The sequence below is a fragment of the Thamnophis sirtalis genome, unplaced genomic scaffold (genome assembly GCF_051295495.1).
Source record: "Thamnophis sirtalis isolate CommonGarterSnake01/CBP01778 unplaced genomic scaffold, rThaSir2_p1.2 scaffold_10, whole genome shotgun sequence".
In the NCBI taxonomy this organism is placed as follows: domain Eukaryota; kingdom Metazoa; phylum Chordata; class Lepidosauria; order Squamata; family Natricidae; genus Thamnophis; species Thamnophis sirtalis.
In genome coordinates, this window is record NW_028261390.1 from 56,452,681 (window position 1) to 56,473,832 (window position 21,152).

Consider the following 21,152-nt stretch of genomic DNA (forward strand, 5'->3'; position numbering starts at 1 on the left):
TCTTTGCCATGAATCACCAATATCTAATGTATTTTTGCTTTTGGTTTTGTTCTGTTTTGGTCTTTTAGTTGTCACTGTTTTAAAATCCTATTGGCAATTTGTAGTCACCAGACAAATTAAGCATTTGCACAACGATACAGTTTTATGTTTGCCATGATTCATGTGAGACACTATTAACCCAGAGTACATCCTCATTATACTACCCTGCACTGCCATGTAATACTCTGAGTTTCTTGGTGAGAATCAAGGGAGAGAAGATCAGAAGGATGAAAGCAGATTGCCTTTAATGATCCTGTACACAACTCCAGAGCTCTGCTCTAACAAATCATGCTGTGATGCTTTTGCTTATTAATCAAGTGGCTGTGGTACATAGCAGCACAATGATATATGCCAAGTGGGGATAATTGAGTTCTGTTTCTGAACTAAAAAAAAAGAACAAAAGACTTCAATTTCATATTTATGAATGCCTGCTGGTTGTGGCAATATTCATCAAAGACATGTTATTCTTAGCATCTTGAATTAAAATGGATCATATAGAGATTTTGTTTCATAGGCAACTGACAAGCCACACTTATTGACAAATAATGATGCATGTCACAAGGAACTGTGAATAATTATTCTTATTTAGATACAAAGCTTATCTTAGGGAAAGGATAAATTTAGGCAAATGGGTTTTTTGTTGTTGTTGTAAAATACAGTTTGGGGGATTTTTATTGTACTGGGATTGATAACATTTTAGTGAATGGCTATGGTTTTCCTTATGGTAACATTTGGCAAAATCCTGGAGTATTGTCAGATATTTTCAGCTTCAAGATCAGTCCCATAACTGTTGGTTTTGAAAAATGTCATATGTTTGGGAAGTAGAGTTGACTTATTTCTAACTTTATTCAGTTTATTGGAAACCATAATAAAAGCAATTTTATTCAATTTATAACTCTCGTAACTCCTAACAACTTTTGGAAGTGTATTACTAAAACCCCACATATTAAAAAAAAAAAAAAATCAGCTGACCGGAGGAGCAAAATAGCAAAACTAGACCCAAACAAATCAACCAAAATACAAAAAGAAATAAAGCAAAATAAAAATCCACAATTACTCTATTCTTCCTAGGAGAACAACTAAACAATTACCTGAAAGACCTTTGAGATCACTGATGGTCAGACCTGGACTGTCCTTAAGTGTTTGGACTGGTAACAAAGAAAACATGGGTTCTGTTCTTAATAAATACTTAACACAGCCAAGCACAATCAATCACCCTAATTCACTAAGTGGAACATAAACCACAGTTTGGGGAATAAATGTCCCTATCTACTTTCTCTACTTTTTTCATTCAATGAGCATTGTTCATGGATTCCTTTTTCATTGGTCAGATATATAATGGTAAGCATTCCTTTGTGACTATAGCATTAACTAACGGCCAGGAGACATTCTGTGTGTCACCAGCTTTGGGGAAAAAATTCTGTCATAGAGAGGTTTTCTTTTTAAGCAATATTTTTTCTTTCCAACTCTTTTTCTGAGAGGATTAATTATGTAAATGAGTTGATGAATCAGTTTTCGATTTCCAATGCCAAAACTCACTGGGTAGATTTAGTTTAATCCTGTGCATGAGTAGGTTCGTTTTTGGCACGTAAATTTGAGTTTTGGAGTGGATTCCAACACATATAAACTTCTCACTGACCCATTTAAAGAAGGGCTGTTTGCATCAGTGGTGGGTTTCAAAAATTGTTCGAACCTACTCTGTGGGTGTGGCCTCCTTTGTGGGAGTGGCTTGCCACCCATGTGACCGGATGGGAGTGGCTTGCCGCCCATTTGACCGGATATGAAGATGCCGATGACACTTGTCAGAACCACCTTAAATTACCTCACACACAGCACTGGCATGCTGCGTGTGATGTAAACTTGTTTTTTAAAAGGCATCTTTGGTTTGCGTTAAAACAACTTCAACACACGCAATGTTCTGATTGCACCACAAATGCAGTAGTCATCCTTACCTTTCACAGAGGCACTGAGTTTTATAAATATGAGCATGATAGTGTAGAATAATCATATGCAAGGACCAGTGGTGGGTTTCAAAAAATGTTGGAACCTCTTCTGTAGGAGTGACCTGCTTTCCGGGTCCACTGGTGGAACCTCTTCTAACCGGTTCAGTAGATTTGACGAACCGGTTCTACTGAATAGGTGCGAACTGGTAGGAACCCACCTCTGGTTTGCATTGTTCAACATTAATATGCAAACAACTAAATCTTGACCTTTTAAAGTATACATTTTCTTGTTAGAGTTTGGAGATGGGACAGTGGTTTTGGACTTGGCTCTCCGACAAAGAATATTATAATTTATAACTTTTCAGTATCCCTCTTCCCAGAGGAATTAAATCAATGATTATATCTTTACAACTCTTCAGTGCTTAGGGAAATTGTGATGACCATAACACCACTTTTACAACAATCAAAAAGACTGAATGAGACGCTGAAGGAATACTGTCCTCGTGTAACTCCAAGTTGACAAGAACAATCTTTAAACAATTCTTTTCACAATCACATCTTTAGAAAACTATAATTAGCTTCCCTTAATTAAGTTTGATTTACATCTAAAATAATTAAGATAGAGATGTCAAAAATAGATATATAGAGATAATGATATAAAATAAATCAGTGAAGGAGTAGAGAATCTTGTTTAATAGGCCCTTTTGGCACAATGCGCTTAATCAGGTTAGTCACAAAACCATTTTAATTCCTGTAAAGTTATTATTGGCTGAACATATTCACAGTAACAATATCTAAGAAATCCTTATGGAATTCAGGATCTCTACCTATTTCTCTGAAAAATACCTGGTTCCTATGAGTCAAGGCATCAGGACAGGATTGATGCCCAATGAAGGAGGAATTTACCATAGCATCTGCAAACAACTGGAAAAATAAAAAGCAATTTCCAAGAACATACCTTGAAATCTTTTATAATTTGACATGCAAGATCTGAGCTGGACATTAATTTATGTTCCGGAGATGAGCACTTGATTACTAAAGTATATAAAATGCTACTCAGGATGAATCTGAAAGATGAATATATTAAAATGTATAGTAAAATGGGCAAAAAAATAGGATACAACATAAAACTAGATATATGGGAGAATGTATGGACTAATGGACTAAAATTTACATTAAATTATATGTGAAAGAAAAAAAGTATAAAATGATTCATTATTTGGTATTTGACCCCAGAATGACTAGAAAAATGTATAAATGGACTTTCTAATAAGTGCTGTAGATGTAATCAAAATCCAGGTTTGTTTTATCATATGTGGTGGTCTTGCAAATATGTGAAAATGTGCTGGACAAACGTAACAATGATAATGCCGAAAATACATCTAAGAATACAAATGAAACCTGAAGCTTTTCTTTTAGGTATTAGGGACAAACCGATGGAACAACAACTTGGGGTGCTATTCCTTCACATGGTGACAGCTGCAAGGATTGCATTTGCCAAACACTGGAAAGGAAAAGGGATGCCGACTGTTGAAGAATGGATTTTAAAACTGACTGAATTAGCAGAGACGATGAAATTAACTGCTTTGATCATAGACAATGAACTAGACAGCTTTATAAGAGACTGGAAACCATTTATGGACTTTCTGTGTGTCGAATACAATAGATATTGGATCACGCTTTTCCTTTTTTTTTGTATATCAGTTTTTTACTTTTTGTACTTTAGTGCTGGACAAGTTTTTGTTTTATTTTGTTTGCTTGTTTGTTTTTATGTTTTATATTTTACCTTTTATGATACTAAAGATATACTAAATATATCTTTAAAAAAGAATTTGAAATGCTTATACAAAATCAAGATAATGTGTTATGATGTATTTATAAACTATTATTGCATTATTAAAACTATATGATGATGTGGATGAAAAATCTGAGTGATGTATTTACAGTGCATCAATGGGAAAGCTACCGTGTTTCTCCAAAAATAAGACAGGGTCTTATTTTCTTTTGACCCCTGAAATAAGCACTTGGCCTTATTTTGGGGGAGGTCATATTATTTTTGAGGTGCAGGAGGCAGCGAGCGTGGTCACCTCATGGCTGCTGCTGTGTTGCAATATTTTGGGGGAGGGCTTATTTTAGTGCATGCACTTAAAAGCCCAATTTATTATCCGGGGAGGTCTTATTTTCAGGGAAACAGGGTAGTTTTTAAAAAAATCAATACTCCAAGCTTCAGTTTAAGAGAAAATTGGAACAAAGTGTTCTGTACATCAGGGGTTCCCAACTCCCAGGCCACGGGCCACTACTGGGCTGTGGCCTGTATGAAACTGGGCCGCATGAGGGATGGGAAAGCAAACGCATGTGAGGCTCCACTTGCACAAGTGGCAGGCAAGCACATGTGTGTGAAATTTCACTCACGTGAACAGTGGACACTTGAGTGGAGGGTGCTTGTGAATGCAGTTTTGGACATGACACTTTCCATTTGCATGGGTGGAGGTTTGTGCATGAGTCCAAATGCCTTCTCTTCAAGCACACACCACACACACAAGTGAAGTGTCAGGCGTGCCTCCATCAAGAACCAAGAAAGAAAACTCTTAATTCCATTGTTCGTGGAAATTAAAATACTTTCGCTCTACATGGGGCTGCCCTTGAAGAGTGTTCGAAGACTCCAGCTGGTCCAGAACGCAGCCGCGCGAGCGATCGTGGGTGCACCCAGGTACACCCATGTTACAACTATCCACCTATCCGAGCTGCACTGGTTACCCATTAGTCTCCGGATCCGCTTCAAGGTGCTGGTCGTTACCTATAAAGCCCTTCATGGCATCGGACCTGGGTACCTGAGAGACCGCCTCCTGCCGATCACCTCCCATAGACCGATTCGATCACACAGGTTAGGTCTCCTCCGGATTCCATCTGCCAGCCAATGTCGGCTGGTGACTCCCCAGGGGAGAGCCTTCTCTGTTGCAGCGCCAGCCCTCTGGAGCGATCTCCCCATGGAGATCCTGACCCTTACTACCCTCCCGGCCTTCCACAAAGCTGTTAAGTCCTGGCTGCTCCAGCAGGCCGGAGGGCTCTCGAAATATCCAGCACCCCGGAAATTGTGACTGTTGTATATTTTAATATGTTGTTTGTGTATTATCCCCCCTCCCTTGTTTTATTGTAAGCCACCTGGAGTCCTTCGGGAGTGGGCGGCATACAAATCAATAAAACTATAACTATAACTAACTAACTAAACTAAACTTATGAAAAGATAGCAGCAAAAGAAAAGCAAGATCTGAGCCAGAAAGGAACGAACAAGTAAATATCAAATGATTACCCAGTCCCCTCCCTCCAATGACCCCACCCCAGTTTCCAATCTGTAACTCTCAAAATGTCATGTGGGCTGCGTCTTCAAAAGCATCATCAGGTTGGTATGCAAGACGGTTGGCCTTGACCAGGCCCAAACACCGGCAACCAGCATGCACAGAGGATGGTGAGAAGAAAACTCCCTTTTCCATATCTCCTCCAGTACCATATAATTCCCATCCCAAATACCATGTCCCCACCCTCCTTGTTTCTATGGCAGCCAATAGCAAGCAAGCGAAGCAGAGGCTGACATGAAGCTTCACATGTGAGTGCAAGCGCCTTCATGCTCACTTGTGTGAGTGGAGGACATGTACACAAGCCACTCATATTAATGGAGCTGTGCACACACGTATGTGTCTGCCATTCAAATGCCCCCCCCCCCAATACCGGGCCGAGATGCCAAGATGGAATAGTTGGCGACAGACATAATTCTGTCAGCTACTGCCAGGGAAAGAAAGAATACAGCCACAAATATTGGAAAGTGTTTTTTTTTTTATTCTGCTTGCTTATGGCATGTGTGAGATCACAATGCCCATAGAAAAGAAGATATCATGAAGTCATAATGCTGCAGTTATGGTATCACTTGGAGCTGGCCTTGCTCCAATCTACTGCTGTCCATTAGCCAGTTGGGCTTTAATGCATTCATAGCTGCCATACATTGTTAGGAATCTCTGTAATTAAGATTTTAATTACAGGGGGGGAGAGGGAGGTGGGGTGTTGGGGGGGAGGGTGGGGGGAGGGAGGGATTTATACTAGGTTAGAGACGATATGTTAGATTTCAATGTAATGTGATTTCACATGTTTACTGTTTTTCTTTAATTTCTCTGTAAAAATAGGATAAGTTAAGAACATTGACATATAGTGGAAATACACCAAGGGGAGGAGGAGTGGGATAGAAGAAAGATGGGTAGAGAGGGCGGGAGAGAGGATGGGAGGGAGGGTGAGAAGGAAGGGAGGGAGTGGATCGGGAGAGAGGAGTGGTAGAGAGGGAGGGGAAGTAGGGTAGAAGGGGATGATGGAGGGAAGATAGAAAGTTGGAGGGGGGTGGAAGAAAGAGGTGTACAGATAGTGGAAGAGGTATATTGGGTTTCTATTTTGGGGGGTATTGTTGACAAGAGGAATTGCTGCGATTATTGTTTAATGTTGTATGGCTCCGGCTATGCACAGTATATATGTGTGTATGAAAATGAAAAAATGGAAAATAAAAACCTTTTACGGAAAAAAAAGATTTTACAGCTACTGTTTATGTTGCCTGATTTTAACAGCCACAGAATAAGATGCCTGATTCCCCCCCCCCCTTCCCCTTGACATACTTAAGCATCTTATGGGAACAGATCAATATTCTGCTAGTAGATGGAGGAGCTTACGCCTGAGTGCTCCCTGAATTTTAAAACAAGGAAATGTAACTGAAAATTAAAGCAAGTTTTTTTTTAAAAAAATAACAACCAGTGTCTGTTGTGGGGAAAAGATGATTCAAAAGATGACATAAATGTGGGAAAGAGAAATTTTTTAAAGATGAAAACTTGAACAGTTGGCTGGGAATAGAATCTACCCAGAACAGACTTGCCTTCCAGATAACTAAGAGTGCAAATTCAGAATGTAATTTCAACATATCTGAGGGATGCTGAGCCAGCTAGGACGTGCCTAAAATAAGCTTATCAGACAAGAAAATTCATTGTGATTTTAGATTCCAGTATCCAAGGCAGAGAGCCTAGAAGGACAGTAGATAGAGACAATATGGATAAGCAGATTGCTTAACAGGGTATGAGTTTTGTGGACAATTAGGAAGCCAAAGAATGTTAGAAAAAACTAAAGATTTCATGAAAAATAGCCATCGTTTTAAGCTAGCTCTTAATTGTAAAAACAAAGTAATAAATGAAAGGACAGCTATGCCAAAATCCCTACTTAGTAGCCAGGACTTTTATAGAAATGTGTTCAGTTTGAGAACAGTAGCAAAAAGAGTAGGATCGTTTTAACATTTTGCTCCAGATTACTGCAGTACTGATTCAGATTCAGTATCTTGAACATGGAAGCTACCATATTTTTGGGAGTATAAGACTCACCTTTTCCCCCCAAAAAAGAGGGTGAAAATCTGGGTGCGTCTTATACACTAAATACAGCATTTTTGGCCTCCCGAAACCCCGCTCCCTTCACAAAAATTGACGTACAGAGGATTTAGGAGGCCTGCAAATTGTCCTAGGAACTGGGGAGGGTAAAACAAGCGAAAATCGGGCAGTTTTTTCCTCATTTTTGCCCCCCCCCAGTCTCCAGGAGCACTTTGCAGGCCTTCTAAACCCTCTGCATGCCCTGTTTTTCACAAAAAATGAGGCGTGCAGTGGGTTTGGGAGGTCTGCAGAGTGCCAAAACTTTTTTTTATTTACCTCTTCAAAATCTTGGCGCGTCTTATACATCGGTGCGTCTTATACGCCAAGAAATATGGTATGCTGCACTAAAACTACATTTAAAACCATTTACACATTCCATCTTTTTTAAAAAGAAAAACCAGTCTTACTACAAACATGTAATTTTTTTTTCATTTCTCTTTTCTTTATATTCAAATAGAGAAAAAAGAATGTCTACTATTTTTAATCTGTGTTTTTAATTTCACAGTCCTAATGGGCCTTTTGTTGTTGTTGTTCACAATGGCTTGGCTTTTATGGTGTAAGGTCCCAGAAGTTTTCCTGAGCCACTGAGATGCCAAAGAGAGTGAGACTTGAGACGAGGCTTGCAAAAAATAACAGCTTTTTTATTTATGGCCAAAATAAAAAGGCTGGGTGACAAAACTATATACAAAACATACAGACAAAATGCATGTAAGCCACACCCCTGCGAGAGTGGGTCAGAGTATTATATAGTTCCCCCCCTCCACCCCTGGCTAAGTTGTTTATTCAGCAAAATGCTTTCAGGATTCAGAATTTATGAGGCAGGAAAACTCCCTACTCTGGTTCCTTTATCTATGGGGCCTGATATTCCTAGGTAACTGTTTCTTCTATATTTTCAAGGATGTGCCTAGTTTTTGACTCATTTTATTTCTGGCGACAGAATTCAATCAAATAAAGTGCTTCTATTTGAAAACACGCCAAGGCTTGAATTGTGATTTGTGCATGTTCGATGTGGATTTTGTTAGAAAAGAAATGTAGAAAATTAAGGGGGAAAACAATGACAAACCTTGCACCTATATACTTGCAACAGAATACAACTGGACCTTGACTTACGACCAGAATTTCCATTGCTAAGAAAAGTGAGGGTGAAGTGAATCATGGCTAATTTTACCTTCTTTTGCCATGGTTGTTAAGCAAATCATTAGCAGTTGTTAAGTCAATCATGCATGCAGTTTGTCATGGCTTCATTCTCTCTTTCTTCCCTCTTATTACTTTCCTTCTCCCTCCTTCCCACTCTTCCTTCTCCTTTCCCATTTTCCCTTCCTCTCTTCTCATTCTCTCTTCTTTCCCTTCCTTCTTTGCTTCCTCTTTCCCTCCCACTCTCCTTCCTTCTTTCATTATCCCTTCCTCCCTCCTTCCTTCTTCCATTTCCTTCCTTGATTCCTCCCTCCCGCCCACTTTTCTTCTCACTTTCCTTATTCCCTCCCTCTTTCCCTCCTTCTCCCTTCCTCTCATTCTCCCTTTTTTTCTTTCCTTTCCTTTCCTTCCTTGCTTCCTGTGCATAACTTTTGAAGCCAAGAACAGAAGCGAGAAACAGAAGCGACATAAAATTTGTACTAATGCCAACCAGTATTAAGGTTACAATTTACTTAGCTAGAATTAGTTCCTAACAACTAATTCCCAACAGGATACAATAATATAAGAGAAGTCAATAACAAAGCTTAATTCCTAATAAATGATTTCTAGCAGTATATCATATTAGAAGCAAACAGCAAATATTGGTTTGATCCAGTGGTGGGTTTCCATTTTTTAAATTACCGGTTCGCTAGTGCACGTGTGACACCTCTGCGCATGCACAGAAGCAGCGAGATGGGTGGGCGGAGCCTCCCACTGCCACCACTACCGTTTCGCCCGATCCGAGCTGAACTGGCAGAAACCCACCTCTGGTTTCATCACTATGCTCCTTCAATGGTTTACTCTATCATTATCTATATTGGTTATAGATAAGCAATGACTGTGGTAAAAGGCAGTATAAAATGCTAACATATTAAAAATAAATAGAAGGATAAATGTATAAAAGACAAGTATATTACTTTATATTTGACTGCAATGATATTACTGTCAGTGTTTGTAGTCAATATTCAGATGGTAGCTCTCAATATGGACCTCTTATTACAGTCACTACAAGCAATAGTCTCTTTGGGAATCCATTAAGAATACACTGTAGCTGCTAAGCAGGGGTGGGTTCCTGCCAGTTCTAACCTCTTCTATAGAAGAGGTTCCACAAATCTACAGTGCCGTTTAGAACTGGTTCCAGCTCACTCCCCCCCCCCCTGCCCGTCCACACATCATCAAGATGAAGAGCGAGATGAGGAATTCTGGGAGTTGAAGTCCACAAGACTTAAAGCTGTCAGGTTTGAACACCCCTGGGGTTTTTTTCTAAAGGGTTAGGGGTGCAAGGGTCTTGTAATTTGACAGCTTTAAGACTTGTGTGCTTCAAGTGCCAGAGTTTCTGAGCCAACATTTTGGTTGCTAAGCAAGAGCGTTGTTAAGTGAGTTTCACCACATTTTACAAGTTGGCCACCCAGTCACACGGCTGGCAAGCCACTCCCAACTGGTCCCGTGGCCAGCAAGCTACTCCCACAAAGCAAAATTTCTAAAAAAAATTGAAACTCACCACTGTTGCTAAGTGAGATTGGCCTTTAGTTTTCAAAAGGCATTTCTTGAAGTTAAAAATTAAAATTCAGTGATCATTCTTAAAATACATTAATGGTACTATGGGATTGTTATAAATTATATTCTTCTGTTTATTACTAAAGTATCTAGGTTATAGAAGCCAAAGTTTACCATTTTTTTTATTTCAGAGAATTTTCTCTGTCTGTATGTGCTTGCGTACAAACACACACATACACACACACACTTTTCAAATTTGCCTGGATATCTTTCCAACTCAGAAACCCATTTTTGAAGATGAATTTTTGAAAATTGTATATTTTGTCTTAGAAGAAGGAAGTATATTTATGATAATAAGCTAATTTCAATAAACAGATGAAATAAATTTTGAAAATGACTTGGATTTATGTAGTTTTTAAATCTTTGATAGCAAAATTCTTGTGACCTTAATGTAAACTACCTTAGTCCTGCAAAAATGCACTATTTTTGCAGGACTAATTGGCAAAATTGAGTTAGAAATCTTAATAATATTTCCTTCAGTCTGGATTTAAAAGCACTATGCAAAACACCAATGTAATCTGCATCTTATGTCCCGTCTCCTTCCCCTTCCCCTTCTGCTTCTGTTCCCACCCTCCGTCCCCCCTTCCTTCGTCTTTCACAATTTTTCTTACATTTTACCACCAAACAATGAGAAACTGAATGAGAAAGCAAAATTCCATCAATAGTAAAAATCACATGAACCAAGATAGTGCATGGAATATGATTTTCGTGTAGTCTCCTAGTTGCACAGTTATAATGTTACAATATTCCAAAACTAGCATTGGTGGGATACAATTAGTACTTCCTGGTACGGGCGTACCGGTGCCTGCTGGGAGCACCAGGTACTGTTCTGGTACGGTGCTCCGGAGGGCCCACCCGCCCACCTTCCTTTACCTGTATTTGAGCCGATCAGGGCTTACACGCACGTGCACAGAACATAAGGCGCCTGCGCAATGCCCATCGAGCAGCTGGAGCATCACAGAGCGTCGCGGGCTGTAAGTACACATGCATGTGCTGGACGCCCGGCCCCGTTGCACTGTTCTGGTTGCAACGGGATCTGGAACCTACCACTGAACTAGTCATAATTTGAAATATATTAATGGTGACAGTTGCCTTCATTAGCAACCATTAGCAATTATTATTTGGGGGACAAAATAACGTGGAATTTTCTACATCCTGGCAGTATAGAATTGGAACAGGAATGGTTAAACTGTTTATATCTATCATAACCAGAGGTGTGTTTGTATTTTTGCATGTTTGTGGGTATGTGTGCGTGTAAGCAGTATGTGCACGCACATATGAGCAACAAATCAAGGGGAACAAATGCTATATATCAAGATGAAAGTTGTGTCTATTTCTAGATGATTAGGCAATGGAATTTTTATAAAGTAACTCTCAGGATTATTTTATGAAGGCAATGAAGCTTCAACAAGCATGACCTTCATTTTACATTTGTATTCTAGTTTTGTTTTCTACACCTACCCACAAGGAGAAAAAAATGAAAATGTCTATTTCTCAGCATCTTTTATACCTCCACTTTAGGAAAAATGCATATTTATTAAAATGTAATATTATATTAGTCTCAAAAACAAAATTATATATATATATATATATATATATATATATATATATATATATATATATATATATATATATATATATATATATATATATATATATATATATATATATATATATATTTATAATTATATATAATTATATATAATTAATATAAGGGTATGGCTAGCTGATGAGAGCTAAATAGCTTGAAATAGATCTATACTAGTCTCCCTTTATTTATCAGCACAAATAAAAAAAACACAAATATAACAAAGGCAACAGTAAAAATATTGGGTTTCTGTCGTGATGGACTCTTGTGACGAGCCGATTGACAGATGATGGAAGCAGTTAGCTTCCTCCCATAATTGGGGCTTACCAGGGGTTATAAAAATCTAATAGATACCTTTCACCCTGGCTTCGCTGATAACGGATAAGAGCCTGTGGCCTAATGGCTAAGAAATCTGCCTAGTATGTAATATAGCCCAGGTTCAAATCCCAGTGAGGGTATGGCTAGCTGATGAGAGCTAAATAGCTTGAAATAGATCTATACTAGTCTCCCTTTATTTATTTATCAGCACAAATAAACACACACACACACACACACACACACACACACACACACATATTGTGTGTGTGTGTTACCTGTGGACATCCTATCAACATTTAGAGTCACTGAGACTGTAATATCTACAGTAAGAGGTTTCCATCTGTTCTATAGCCCTTGAATACAGGGTATATAACATCAGGGCATCAAGGCAGATATAACATGCTTAAGTATTATAATTCACTATGAAACAATGAGGACATCCAATATTAAATGAGAAGAAAGTTGTATGATTTCAAAAATGTGCCAGTTAAAAATTGGCCAAAAGGATTTAACAAAGACATGATCTTCAATTAAAAAAATATTAATTGAAAAAGACAAGGCACAAGACATTTAGTCTTAGTGATTAAGATAACCCATTAATCACTGGGATGGCTAAGTAATTAGTGGCAGCTTCTCAGAAAATAAGCTTTGTTCCTGATGTTAAGCCAAAGTTCACAAATACTATATTATGTCAGTGGTTACAACATAAATGTGATTTGGAAATTCAGGATATAAATGTATTGTCTGTTGATATATTTTAATAGAGTCTAAATATTTTTGATTATAAATCAAATTATAAATAATTTGATTTATAAATCAGATTATAAATCTATCTGCAGAACTGTAGTGTCATGTGCTTTTCTGGGTCAGATTAACCAAATCAATTGTAAAGCGCAGAAACGACAAGATTTGGGATAAACTGTAACATTAAATGGATTATTTGTGCAAGCTTGATTTTCTTGGTTAAAGCAGACGTAAAGTGAAATTTGGACATTAAGTATGAAACCTACTGGGTCAAGCTGGACAGCCTTTTAGAGCACCTTTACTTCTATATTAAAAGCCACATAGACAGAGTTGAAACCAGTGCCTAACCACAAGATGTCTCTATGTCAAAAGTCTATGTCAAAAGACTATGTCAAAAGTCCAAGGTTCAATTAAAGTTCGTTAATGACACGTACTCCATAAACAAAAGGAGAAGTAAGACCCCATCTCCTTATAAGGCTTTCTCCTCAAGGTAACCACTAAGAAATGTGTTAAGTATTTCCGTGTTGCAATGCTTTTGAGAATGTATAAGAATGTGTGCTTCGATAATGAAGGTTGTTCAGAACTTGCAATGCTAAGCCATGGGCTAGCTTTCTGAACCTGGCTGCCAAATAAACTTTTCCTGTATCCTGAGAAGTCTAAAGCCTGTCATTTTCTGCAAGAATAGCCCATTTATTTTTTTCTTGTTCTTTTAAAGATTTTTCATACTATCATGAAATTGTAGATATGTAATTAAAACTTTTAAACAAAAAGGATAACAGTTAACCAACTCATAGAAAATAAGGAAGGAAAAAAGGAAGAAATTGAAAGCAAAAAGTACAAGAACAGAAAAAAGTTGCAGAAAAATAGAAAAGGGGAAAAAAAGAAAATATAAAGAAGTGGAGTCTAATACAGGTAATCCTCGAGGTACGACAGATCATTTAGTGGCTGTTGAAAATTACAACAGACCTCCCAAAAGCCATGTACAACCATGATTCAAAGATAAGAATTTATTAAAGTTATCGGGTCATTCTCACTTATGAATGACTGGCGGCTTCATAACTTTGCAGAGATACTTAAGCATGTTCACCTAGTGTATCTCTTTCCCTCCCCATTCTTGCCCTGCTGGGTCCCTGTGAGACTGTCCCTGCTTTAACCCCCTATTCCACCCCTCACAATGCCTTGTCTACCTTCTGGAGATCTGCAGAATTCAGTATGATAGACCATTCTTACTGGGCCACAGTAAGATGGAGAACAGACAACGAAGGATTAAGTGTTAAAAGGGAGATGCAGAGGGAGAGGAAAGAGCAGCTTTGCTTCCAGGTCAGATTTCAAACAAGGCAAAGCATCTCCCTCTACATAACCCTACGTTGTCTGTTCTCTGTCTCACTCCTCTTGTTTGTCCCCCTTCCTTTTAAAACTTTTTTTTTACGAGGAAATATAGAAACTGCAAAGAATAACTATGGCTCAATATCCTGTTTTGAGTTAAAGAGGCCATACACAAAGGCAGAAGGTGTTGGGAAATGCTGCTTTGCCGAGGTCCGTTTGAAAACGGCTTCTCCACGTGGCCCATAATACTAAGTTCTGCAGATTTCCAGAAGGTAAAGAAGGCATTGTGAGGGGTGGAGATGGAAAGGAAGAAGGGGGTATCTCAGAGGGTGCCCCAAGGAAAGGAAGAAGAGCATGAGGGTATCTCAGAGGGTGAGGAGGTCCTGGGATGTGCAAAGCAGGCATCCCATAGGAATTTAATGTCCCCTGCATTCATCCCTACATTCATTTAACATATGCATTGGGGTGATCCAGGATGAGGGCGCTTTCACTTAAATCACAGGTGTCAAACTCGATCGCATTACATGATGTATTGTGACATATCGTGACTTTTTTGCCTTTGTGGAGCTAAGATGGGTATGGCCTGCACAGGACGCATCCCGTCCAGAGGCTGCCAGTTTGACAGGCCTGACTTAAAGTGTTTCAACTAATGTCTTCCCTCCTTATGACCGAAATGGGTAGGCTCTATTACTGACATAAGTCAAGATTACCTGTAGTTTTCACAGCAACTATAAGTAGAAATTTATAGCATAACACTTTTCTTTCTGTAATCTATCCTGTTTAATTAGCAAAACAACAAATCACAGCTTCATTTTTTTTCATTTTTATGCAAAAAGTCCATAAGAGACTTCCACTCACCAATATAGATAATGTCCTTTCTCTAGTTAAATAAATTAATTTATCCATTTCAGCAAAATCTGTCAACTTCACCAACTATTTCTACATAGTGAGAAATGTTGAATCTTTTCATCTCGATGTATACAATCAACTTGCTGCAGTAATTACATATTAAAATAATCTTCCATGGCCTATCTATCATGATATTCTTGACTATTTATATACCTATAAAAATATATCTATTTATATATGTGAAACCATGATTCAGCTCTCACTGCCAGTAATAGTTATACAAGAAAGCACTGGAGGAGGAGGGTTCCTTCACCCCAAAACAATTACTTTGAGACATATTGCAATATTTATCCTCTCTGCCATGGATATTTATAGTTTAGAATATTTAAAATGCTCCGAGGTCATCCAAAGATTTTTAGTGTGATGTACTCTGAGTAGGGTCATCCTTAGGTAGCTCCAAAACCACAGCTGATATATAATTTTGCAATTCTATTATTTAATTGGACAGCTAAATGGATCTTGCCAAATGAAGCATTAAAGCACTGCACTATCTATGACACAGGATATCTTAAAGCCAATGCTTAAAAGACCAAGAATATTACCCGACCCATATATTAATATCACCTGGAGAAGCTCTGTTTGCAGTACCATTTGTAGGTCTGACCTACAGTATAGTTATGCAAAATAGAGAGTTCTTTGTGGCAATGTTCTAACAATAGAAGTGTCTCCTGGATGAAGTATGGTTGGCATTATGATGTCTAATAGTAGATGAATGGTGTAAGTAGTGCTATGCAGAATGTGTAGATCAAGCACTACTATGGAACCAAAATGCCTACAAATTAGGTATGTTGATTAATATAGCTTAATTATGGTAAAAAGTTTAATGCTGTGCAGCTAGATAAGTTTTATTATTTTAACTGTTTTGTTTCATTGTTTGTAATTACATGCCCTCAATGTTTCTCTTTCTATTATTTTTTAAGAACAGAGTAAAATACTGAATTTTGAAATTTTGAATGAACCATTTTTGTTTCACTAGTAGCAGCTAGTTCAGTTCTGAATAATAAGTGTTTGAGATGCTGAATAAGAGCCTAAATACAGGATTAAATCATGTCAAATGTGATTATTATGTATCCTAACAAAACAGAGACAATGGCTATAAATGTTTTCCAGATTCAAACTTTAGGGGAAACCATTTACTAACTTCAGGTAGTATATTAAATGCAATAATGTAACAGTAAATATCCATTTACTTGATTTCACTTGATAAAATTCCATGAGAGACCTAAAACAATGACCACATCAGCAAATATTGCAGGCACAATTGGCAAAAAAAAAGCTCAGGACCGTATTGGTTGGAAACATGCAGAAGAGGCCTTCATCCTGCAGTGGATAGACAATGGCTAAAATGATGGTGATAATGATGATGATGAGTAAATATGTTGCCATAGTCTAATCTATGGAATGCTCATTCTCTAGAAATCTATATGGTAATAAACCTATGCGTAGGTGACTCTGATGCGCTTGCCATTGGATTTGCCATTGAAGCTAACTTAGAACTTTAAATTAATATAACAATCATATCATTGTATCAGAAAAATGAATTTGGGGCCATTCTTTAAGGATGCTTATTGCTTGACCACTTTCACAATTTGCTCAAGAAGTTGGTTCTGAACTTGGAAAACTGTTGTGGCTCGGTAGGAGCCTTTGGAGCTGCTATCAGTGAGTGGTTTCAGGATGCTCCCGGGAGAAGATAATGAGCAGCTGTTGCTCATTAGGGTCTTCTCCTGCAGATAAAAGACTGATGGTGCCACACCTTAGTTGCAGAAGTCAACGTCATTCGTTGTTCATTTGTTTGTGAGTTCAGTTCCATGATTCAAAGAGGCACTTGGATAAGTGATTTGCTTTCTGTAAACCTGGTTTGCTGTAAGAGTTTTTGTTTTTCCATTTGCTGTGTAACTTTTTGCCAGAGACTTTATCTATGTTTATTTTGGGCTCGCAGTCAGTTTGAGCCGGGACTGATAAAGATATTTCCTTTGAAGTTCTGTCTTGCTGTCATTTGTGAACAAGCAAGGAGGGGGGTCAGAACAGTTTGACTTCTGCCCTGACAAATCTCCATTTATTTAATTATGGAGCAATTGTACGCTGAAAATGCCAGACTGATGCAGCAAATAGCCGTATTGGCTGACCAAATTGCTCAGCTGCAGAGAGCTGCAAAAAAAAACCCAGCCAAGGAGGAAGTGCCCAGTAGCCATGCCGGATAAATTTGATGGGAGTCAGGCCATGTTTGCCGCATTTCTGGGACAATGCCAGCTGTTCCTGAGTTTGAGAGTGGAGGACTTTCCCACTGACTGGACGAAGGTGGGATTTATTATCAGTTTGCTCTCAGGCACAGCTGCCCGTTGGGCTACCCCTTGTTAACCCAGCCTAGCCCTTTGTTGGATGATTTCCAGTTTTTTTGCCAATACTTTAAGAGTATGTTTGAGGATCCCATTAAGGGGGAAACATCAACCAGACATCTGAATTCACTGCAGCAGGGGAATGGTTCATTGCAAGACTATGTAAATGAATTCAGGCTGAGTAGCCAGGATTCAACGTGGAATGAGCCAGCTCTGATGGACACTTTCCAAGATGGATTGTCAGATGCCTTGTAAGATGAGCTGGCAAGGGTGGACAGGCCACCGACGTTCGACGCGTTGGTCCACTTGTGCCTCCGGATAGACGCCTGGCTGCAGAGGCGAAGGCCTCGCTGTGCATTCCAAGAGACCATCAGCATGCCAGTTTATCAAGAAACTACAGTGGACTGGGAGGAGCCCATGGAGTTGGGTGCTGTCAGACCTCGAGTGTCATGTACAGAGATGGACAGATGACGTGCTGAGGGATTGTGCTTCTACTGTGGGGATCTTGGACACCTTGCGGGGAGTTGCCCCAAGAAGAATAGAAGGGTCGCGCAGACTGCGGCCGTTCCTCAGCAACGAACTATCGTGTCAGACAACCGGCACGTTTGTGCGGCTGTGATACCCCATTCGCACAATCTAGCGTGCATTCGTGGGGTGTGGAATCCCAGGGCGGATGCCCTGCCTATGAAATCGGAGAACTCTGACCCTGCGGACTCGCTTCCACCTCAGACTGTTCTACCCGTTGCATCCTGCGCTGCAGTTTATCATCCCGTGAGCATACAGTCTCTGATACAGATGCGCAGCAGGGTGACGAAGGGTGGAGCAACGAAAGGCGGAAGTAGGGCCGGGGTCAGAACAGAAAACTATATTTTCTTTGATATCTAAAGGCAAAGGAGCACTTTAGGTATGAATTAGATCATATTCTGGTGCCTTTCTTCAGCTGTGTCTTGGTAAAGTCAAATGCCAGTAAGGAAGAGAACATTTATGGCCCTCAGTTGCTGTAATAGCCTCTCCACAAGATGTCTCCCAACTTGTAGACATTTTGAGGCTATACTTCCCAAAATCTCTTAATAAAACTATTTGCTTTCCAAACAATGAGATTTAATCAATAGAGAGCTAGTAAAGTTTTTCTGTCAGACAGTTTCTGGCTACAGATGCCTAATGATTCATCAAAAGTAAGATAGAGCATACATTACATATGTTCATTCTTCGCTCATTTCCATACCATCATTATTAAACAATTTTACCTTTCATCATTAGAAAACTACAGAACAGAACTTGTAAAGCCTAAAAATGTTTTTTTAAGTCAAAAAAGCAACAGTTGTTTAATTAGATTGTGCTTTTGTGTACTATTCTAAAAGAAAAAAAATATTAACTTATTAAAAATTATATCCTCTATAAAATGATATCCTTGAAACACTTTCCAGTACTGTGCAGCTTATTTGCTGAATAGGAGTCCTAGTAACATAATACATCATTGTAATATGAGGCGACATGAAAATTTTGCAGATTTTTTAATGAACTGACAACAGTTTAATGTGATATGATAGGAAGGATTTTAAATAGCAATAGCAATAGCATCAGAATTACTGGAAGACGATTTCCACATGGATAGTTGTGTTGGAGCAATATTAGCAAAACAGCCTTCTCATACCTGAAAATTTGCAGCATGTCTCTAACATTTCTATACTAGATCCTATCAGTGGAGACATTCATTTTTTTTACTACCACTTCTGTGGGCATGGCTTGGTGGGTGTGGCTTGGTGGGCGTGGCAAGGAAAGGCTATTGTAAAATCTCCATTCCTTCCCCAGTCCAGGGAAGGTTGAAAATTTCCATTTCCTCCAGATATATTTTCTCTGTTGATCATATTACTATCACAAAACACAATTGCTCTTCCAATAAACTCAGCTAGTTATACTTTCCTATGTTCAGTATCTGAATGTTCAAGCTAAAATATTTCTCTACCTACAAATAGGATGAAGTGGTGAAACTAAATATTGTGTTCCTAGCAAGGAGGGAATTTTCAATCCAAGAAGAAATACTGTGAAAACCAGTATCTTCAGCGTGACGGGAAAGTATAGACAAAAAGCAACTGGATTGACTTACTCAATTATGGGAAACATGCCAATAAGTTTGTCATTCAAGCTTCTTGATGATTAGGTAGAGGGTAGATAAAGGCAGACATGACAGAAAGGAGGCAAAGGCTTCCAAGTAACAATGATAATCAGCAAGTACTTATAAACAAGAAAACTTAATTATTCCGGAAGATAGACTTGAGTTTGCTAAAGCTCCTGAAGGTGTTGGGAGACTTCTAGGATGGGTAAGGGACAGGAGATGTCTTGAAAAAGTGAGATTACCAGCCATAGGTGTTTAACAGCTATGAACAATGTAGTATAAGCTTTTTGTCATAGATGATGATGTTGTTGTTGTTGTTGTTGTTGTTGTTGTTATTATTATTCACAACAACAGAATTGTATCACAGCGGCCACTTGTTTCGCCAGATTTGGCATTGATTACTAGTCGGGCCCCACCCAGGGGCCTAGGACGTCGTAATGTATTTTCGTAATATGCGTGCAGATCCAAGCAGTGCAGCTTTTTGCATTTGACTGATGGTGATTTTGTCAATTTTTAACTGTTTTAAATGTAATTCCAGTGCTTTTGGAATAGCACCCAGTGTGCCAATTACTACTGGAATTACCACTGCTGGTTTGTGCCATAATCGTTGAATTTCAATTTTTAAGTCCTGGTATTTCATGATTTTTTCATATTCCTTCTCGTCGACTCTGCTATCACCTGGTATTGCGATGTCTATGATTGTAACCTTATTTTTCTCAACCAGTGTGATGTCTGGTGTATTATGAGCCAGTATTTTGTCCGTTTGTATGCGAAAATCCCACAAGATCTTGACCATCTGATTTTCGGTGACTTTTTCAGGCTGATGTTCCCACCAGTTTGTTGCTGTTTTAATATTATAATTTTTGCACAAATTCCAATGGATCATTTGTGCTACTGAATTGTGCCGCAATTTATAATCAGTCTGCGTGATTTTTTTACAGCAGCTGAGTATGTGATCAACAGTTTCATCAGCTTCTTGTGTCCAGTTAACTATACCAGCTGTGTATCTTATAACTGGTATTGCCCAAGTATTTATGGCCTTGATTGTATTTCAACCGTTCAATTTAGATTTCAAAATTTTCCTAACTCTGTTAGTGTACTCTCCCCTGACAATAGTTATTGTTGTTGTTGTTGTTGTTGTTGTTATTATTATTATTATTGGGTTAATCTTTGGTGAGATTCATAGCCTTTGGGGCTGGTTGGTAGCTCAACAGCTTGAGTCCTAACCAAGGATCTAGGAACTGTTAAGGTAACGTCGGAGGATATAAGCTGTTCCAAGTAGGGTGGTTTTTTTTAGAATCAAAATGTTCAAGTCTGATAAATTTAAAATTTCCAAATAGCGAGGTAGCCCTTTAGGTATTGCTCCAACGGCTCCAATTACAATAGGGAAAACACGCAATTTCTTTTTCCAAAGTCGCTCAACTTCAATTTGCAAGTCCCGGTACTTTGTGATTTTTTCTTGCCGTTTATCTTCAATTCATGCATCTCCAGGCATTGCAATGTCAATGAACCATGCTTTTTTTTCTTTTCAACAATTGTAATGTCAGGTGTGTTGTGGGCCAAGTGCCTGTCAGTCTGAATTCTGAAGTCCCACAAGATCTTGACTTTTTCATTCTCTAAAACTTTCTCAACCTGATGTCCCCGGTGGTTTTTGCTGTA